The following is a 7,156-nucleotide window of genomic DNA, read 5'->3' on the forward strand; positions in this document are numbered from 1 at the left end:
TTTCTGTTACAAGATGATGAGAACAGTGCAAGAAACTTAAAATTCATTTTAACTACTTTTGAGCAGATGTCAGGATTGACTATACACTTCCACAAGAGTGAGATTTTCCTATTTGGAGAAGCAACTAAAAAAACCAAAATATACCAAGACATTTTCACATGTGAAGTTGGGGGGATGCCTATAAAATATTTAGGCTTACCAGTAGCAGATGTCAGGCTGGGTAACAAATTTTGGAAGGGGGTTACTGAAAAATTGAGAAAAGATGTGCATGCTGGCAGGGGAGACTTCTCAACATGGCTGGGAGGGTAACCCTAGTGCAAGCTTGCCTGACCAATATACCTTTATTCATGATGTCTTTCTATCCTCTACCTGTAGGAGTAAGGAAGAAAGCTGATTTTTTCAGAGCCAGATTAGTGTGGCAGGAAGATGAAAATAAAAAGAAATATCACCTGGTTAATTGGAAGACATGCTGTATGCCAAAAGATTTGGGGGGGCTGGGTATCATTAATTTGGATATTATGAACAAATCCATCTTAGCTAAGTGGTTATGGAAAATAGAAACTGAATCTAGAACCTGGGTAAACATTTTGAAATCTAAATATATCCAAAACAGATGCTTGGCAGGGTTGGAAAAAAAAGCCAGGAGACTCCCAATTTTGGTGCAGTCTAATGGATATTAAGAGAATTTATTTTCAACATGTAAAAAAAAGACTTGGTGATGGAAAAGAAACCAGGTTTTGGGAGGATTGGTGGGTTGGGGCTAGACCTTTGAAGGACGTATACCCCAGACTATATAACATTAGCTTCGACCACAATATCTCTGTGGCAGAAGCAGTAAACAAAGGGTGGCAGGGTTTTAGCTTCAGGAGGAATCTAAATACAGAGGCTAATGAACTCTGGACTAGCCTTAAGCAGAGATGTGAATCTGTCAGGATGCATGGAGGAACAGATCGACCTATGTGGATGCTGACTAAAAATAGACAATTTTCAGTTAAATCTTTATATTCCTTTCTGATAAATCAGGGTGTGGGGTACCCACATAAATTTGTGTGGAAAACTAAGGTGCCATCGAAAATCAAAATGTTTCTTTGGTTGATGAACAAAAAAAGCATATTGACAAAAGATAATCTACTTAGAAAAGGGTGGAAAGGTGCGAAGGAATGTGTATATTGTGGTAAGATAGAATCTATCGACCACTTATTCTTTGACTGCTCTGCAACTAGACTAGTTTGGAGTCTGATCAAATGCGCTTTCGATCTCAGGCGATGCCCCACGGACCTGGACGATTTTCTGGGGAGATGGTTAAAATCCTTTAAAAACCCAGAAAAAGGAATGGTTTTAGTGGGGAGCGCAGCTATTTTCTGGGCTTTTTGGAAATGTAGAAATTATATAATTTTCAGGTCGAAAAAGATATATGACCCAATGATTTTTGTCCGGTTGATGTGTAATTGGATTGTGGATTGGTCAATTTTGCAGAAAAAAAGCCGGAGGAAAGAATAATGCAGCTGGGAGCAAGATTAATCGAGCGGGTGGCAAATGAAATCTACAAGGCGACGCAAGGATGGAGGCTGGGGGTTCGTCGCTTGGAGTCCCAATGAAGACCAGCTTCTTTTTTCCTTTATGTCGATTTGTGTTTCTTCATACTGGTGACTCGGTTAGTTGTTGGTGATGGATGTAAGGATCGACTCCTTGCCCTGGTCGTAGGGGGTCGGGACAAAATGTAATCGATAAAACTGTGTGGTGTCCCTGGGGTGCGTTGTATGAGACTACTAAACTCTGCTTTTGGTTTCATTAATGAAATCGGAGGGAAACCTCTTTTATTCAAAAAAAATAGGAACTCAGTTCACAAGAGATTTCGGAGCATAAGTTTTGGAAATTTCAGCAAATCTGAAGCATTCTCATGACAGGTAGGAATTTACCCTTACATTTCCTTCTCTTCAGTAAAAAAGACTATTTATTAAAGATAAAGCAGAATCTCACCTCACAACCTCTGCATCATGGTTCGCACAACCAAAGTAAATTAGTACTACATGATGATAGCTAACATGCAATTTATGAATCTTTCTTGATAATGAGGATGATCTGAAATCATATGAAGGCAAAATTGATGTGTTATTTCACACAAAGTAGTGATCTTCTCCCGAGTGCGAGATCTGCCTCCTTTATCTCGCAAGGTTATGACACCAGTGCCACTGGCAATAACAATGTCCCGCTGGAAGCAAACCAAATAAAAACATGTGAAACTAAACCAAACCAAGAAGGAATAGTCTGCAATGACAAATAAGTTAAGGGAAAGTCCTGGCTGAACCCCAGCTCGGTGCACCACGCAAGAAAACATACCAAACATTTTGAAAAAAATCTGAAAATTTGTGGGAATGATTATGAACAAATGTTATGGATGGTTGCAAAATTTGGTGGTCAAATGACATCCTTGGAGCTATGCATTTTTTTAAAATACAAATTGTACTCAAACAGTGCACGTACGATTTGAGTAAGTTTTAGTAATTTTGCTTTTTTGTACAGAGCTCCTCGTATGGCATTTGAGCACCCAACTTTGCAAGCATCTATAACATTTGTTCATCATCATTCCTACAAAATTTCAGATTTTCTTAAAATGTTTTATTATGTTTTCTTGCGTGGGTGTAGCGCGGGTCCACTGAGCTGGGGTGTAGAACAACCACTCTCTTATGTTAATGACTACACCTTGTAGTACAATTGGGATTTTTAATTAAAAGAATTATCTAGGAACTGAACCATTCGAGTAAAAAACTGATGCTCTAAATAGTATAAATGATGGAGGTAGTTGAAGGCTTCACGGTGTCCACAACCCATTACTCAATGTGCTTAAAAAAACCATTACTCAATGTTACCTATGCATGAGCGTTGCAGCGGGAGAAACGACTTTGAGATATATGCACTCCAAAGTCCAGTCAAGTGCATTGTTGAAGTAAAACTATATATGTGAGTTCCAAATCCTGTAATTTATTATTTATTTTAGCCAGATTTATGGTGGATAAAATCAAACTATATAAAACCCATAGTATTACCGGAAGTTGTACAGTTAGGATAAAATTAACTTCCAACTAAAAATAGGAAAAAAATCAACTTCGATGGCAATTTCAATGATGAAAAACAGAAACACACATCCCTTCAATATTATAAAAAAAAACCATCCATGTTTTGATAAATGTTGCAATTTCAACTTCTCGCCTGGCTAAAGAACTAGCGCGTGGAAGGTACCTACCCTTACCGGACCAAAAACCAGAGATCATCCATGTTTTCATAAATGGAGGTACACCTTACATGGTTCATTGAAAGAGCAACCAATACTGCCTTCCAAGCGGTGGTCCTCACCAAGAGAGGAACTTTAGCATGCTACATACAACTCCAATTAAATTTCTCACCTTCTCGATTTATGCTCGATGCCCCACAAGTGTGTTATTCATCATGTTCTGAAGTAGAGTGGTAAGGACTCTTGACAATGAACTGCCCATGTTGCTCCGAGAACCATTCTAGAAAATCATTTTGGTTATTAGAGGACGTGGGGATCTTTGGTATTTGCTGCACATCCACTTCCCAGAAGTTTTCCTAAAGCAGATGAACATTCCATCCACCAGGTTCATCCAAGAAGTCCGAGACTCCATTTTTTTTGTGGAAAGAAAATTATATTGTACGACTAATCAGGGGTACAGTCTGCCATTACAATATTGGAGATGCTATCAGGACAAGATCCCAGCCAACACACGGTGCGTTGCTCGGAGCGACCAAGAGCAGCAAGTTCATGGCCAGCCTGAACTTGTGAACGAGCCACCTTCTTGATTAGTACTTATCTGTCTCCTTGAATCAAGGCAGCAATTTCCTTACAAACATTAATGAAGGCCGAGCGATTCGAGTTGGCTGTGCTTATCAAACTCACAGCTTCAGCACAATCTGTGTTAAGCACAATTGGTAATTGAGACCAGGCCATAGCCAGCCGAAGGCCCTCATCACAAGCAGCCAATTCAGCCTCAAGTGCACTGCAGCAGCTGTAAAGCCAACGACATGCCGAAAAGATGATCTGTCCCATGTGAGGCAATTTCCTTTTGAGGTGATTGATCATAGGTCATGGCTTCTTGGTATCCATGGATCATGGCACATGAGGACCAAAGACCAACCCCGTTTCTCCATATAATCCCTTCTTAAATTCTAACCCATGCACGATGTCTTTCCGAATAGCCGAGGAGGAACCTAAAAACACCGTATCTAATATATCCCCGTTTGGATAATATTTTGGTCGAAGGAGATGGGCACACAAGCTATGTGGGGTTTCGATCAAACATCGCGCCTGCTTAGCTAGCCAAGCTTGATTGAATGCATGCATATATTTGAATCCCATTCCTGCTTTAGACTTTGAGAGTCGCATTTCTTCCCAACTAAGCCAGGTCATCTTTACCCTCCCTTTATTAACTCCCCATTAATATTGCCTGATCAAACGTGTTAGATCATCGCAAACTAAAGCAGATAATTTGAAGACACTCATAACATAGGTGGGAATAGCCCGTGCTACAAATTTAATTAAGATCTCCTAATTGCATGAGGACATAATTTTCTCACTCCAATCTACCAACATCATTCTTAGGCTATCTGGAAGTCTTTCAAAACTCCCTTTACGCATCCTTCCTTCAGGTGCCAGAGGACCCAAATACTTATGCTCAAAAACTTCTTTTGTAATCTCGAGAGCCACCAGCTCTGAACAGTTATCAGAAAATAGGATGGAACACTTTGAGGGGTTTATGAGTTGACCCATTTCTTCCACATAAATGTTCAACAAACCATTGACAATCCTTGTTTGCTGTTCAGAAGCCCAAAAAAAAACAATGATTCCTCCACAAGTAATAAGTGTGAGATAATCGGTGCATGTCCACAAATTTTGAATCCTTCTATACCCTCCTCAACACTGGCTTTGTTTATAAGAGCACACCAAGTATCAACAACATAGAGGAACAAATTGGGGACAAGGGGTCATCTTGGCGGACACCTCAAGATGGCGCGAAGGAGTCCAATTAGTTCTCATTTTAATTCCACTGTTAACTCACTGAAGAAAAACATGCCATCAACCTAGGAATCCACTAATCTAAAAGCCCCCACTTGTGAAGGTCCTTCTCCAAATGTTCCAGTCCAACTGGTCATATGCCTTCGAGAGATCAAGTTTATACGCATAACATGCCGGTAAACTATTCTTCAATTACTGGATGCAATCAATGCACTCAAAAGTGATAACTGAACTATCTTAAATGAGACATACAGGAACAAAAGCACACTTGTTTTCCGATATTGAATCCGACATGAATGGAGGTCGAGGAAGCCTCCATCGTTATTTGGGGAACCAAAGTTTCCACCATGCATCCTTTTATTGTTCTCATCATCTCCCCACCAAAATTTGGAGATAACATCAGTAATATTCGTTGAAACACCTTTTGGAATTTTAAAAACCAACATGGAAAATATCGGAATAGGTGCCTTCAACAGATTTCCCTTTTCCTCAATGGACAGTTGTCTCTCATTCCATCCCCTTGTGTGTATGTTGACTCTCTGCTCAAAATGTATAAAGCAATCACTTTTGTTCAGGCAAACAAACGTGGCACACCAAGGTATTTATCAGAGAGAGCTTCCGTATCGACATTTAGACATGCACCAATATCTAACTTCACATTGAGGTCAGTATTGGGGCTGAAAAAGATACTTGATTCATCACACTCAACATCTGTCCAGAATTGGTACAATAGGTCTCAAGAGTCTGCCGTAGGGAAGTTGTGTTAGCCGTATCTCTTTTCATGAGTATAATAAAGGAACCAGCAACTATGTTGCATTCTTGCTACCTCTAATCTCCCTAATCCCATCCATTGTCCCAACTTCTTCAAACAACAGTAAACTTGATAAAGCTTCTGCGCACATATGAAACAAAGGGGAGAGAGGGTCTCATTGCCTAATACCATGTGTTGGAGTGAATCTGTCAGTTTCTCGAGAGTTTATTTTTAATGGTAACCACATGTTTTAATATTTGTCAAAGTTACAATACACGCAGCCCCTCACTAGACAGAGCGAGGACAGATGTCCTAGTACATTTGCAGAAAACACTCCGAGATGAGATAAATTACAATCGCAGCCTTGGAGGTGCTTGTGCAGACTGCCAACTGTCGCCGATCTCCACCACCACAGCAGCGCCACCGGAGATAAGAGAGACAACAAATCTTCATACCCTGGTCCGAAGAAGCACCATCGCGGACAAAGAGTTAGGATGGCAGAAGAGTTGACTAATCTGTATTTCTTTCTTGCATAACATTAAAACTATGCCCCTTCTTCCACCACTAGGGTTTACAGTTTTAACATCCATCTTCAACGTCTTGAGCAAACAGTCAACTGATAATCGTTCGAGGTGTGTCTGTGACAAAAAAAACACCTCGGAAATATCCAGATCATTACCCAGATCCCGAACCAACAGTGAGCATATATGGTAGTTTGTGTGCGTCGTTCGGCTAATAACATAGCTCATTGTCTAGCTAGAGGGTGGTGCAAGTGAATTGTGTAAAACCAGGTTTTGTATTCCGCCGGGTTGTATTCGTTCGGATATAAACTCAGACCTCACCGAGATGATTAAACGCAACACCTTCAAGCTCAAAATAGATAGAAAAAAGAAGAAGAAAAAAGAACACGAACAACCAACGCATGAGAACGCTCGGTAGGAGCCTTCTAGTTCCTGGGTCAAATTAATGGCCGTTTACGTGGTGAACAGAGCCGATAAGTAGTACGTGTATTTAGGCGGATTATTAATAACCGGCTCATCCCGGCAAAAAGAATAACCGGCTCATCCCGTCTGCTCCAACAGAGCCGATCACGCTGGATCTGGCCCGCGAGATCTCCGGCCGCCTGCAGCACGACGCCGTCGACTTAGTCCGCTTCCACGCCGTCTGCAAGCCATGGCGGAACTCCCGGACGACGACGGCGACGGACCAGTTTCTGCCCTGGCTCGTCGCGGCGTTCAAGGAAGACGTGACGCGCCTCGAGATGAGATGCGTCCTCTCCGGCTCCAACTACCGCTCGCAGCCGCTGCTGTCCGAGGCCGAGCCGGCCTCGGGGTACTGGGTCATCAGCTCCAGCGGCACCGCCCTCCGTTGCC

Source organism: Triticum urartu, chromosome 3 (genome assembly GCF_003073215.2).
Source record: "Triticum urartu cultivar G1812 chromosome 3, Tu2.1, whole genome shotgun sequence".
NCBI lineage: Eukaryota > Viridiplantae > Streptophyta > Magnoliopsida > Poales > Poaceae > Triticum > Triticum urartu.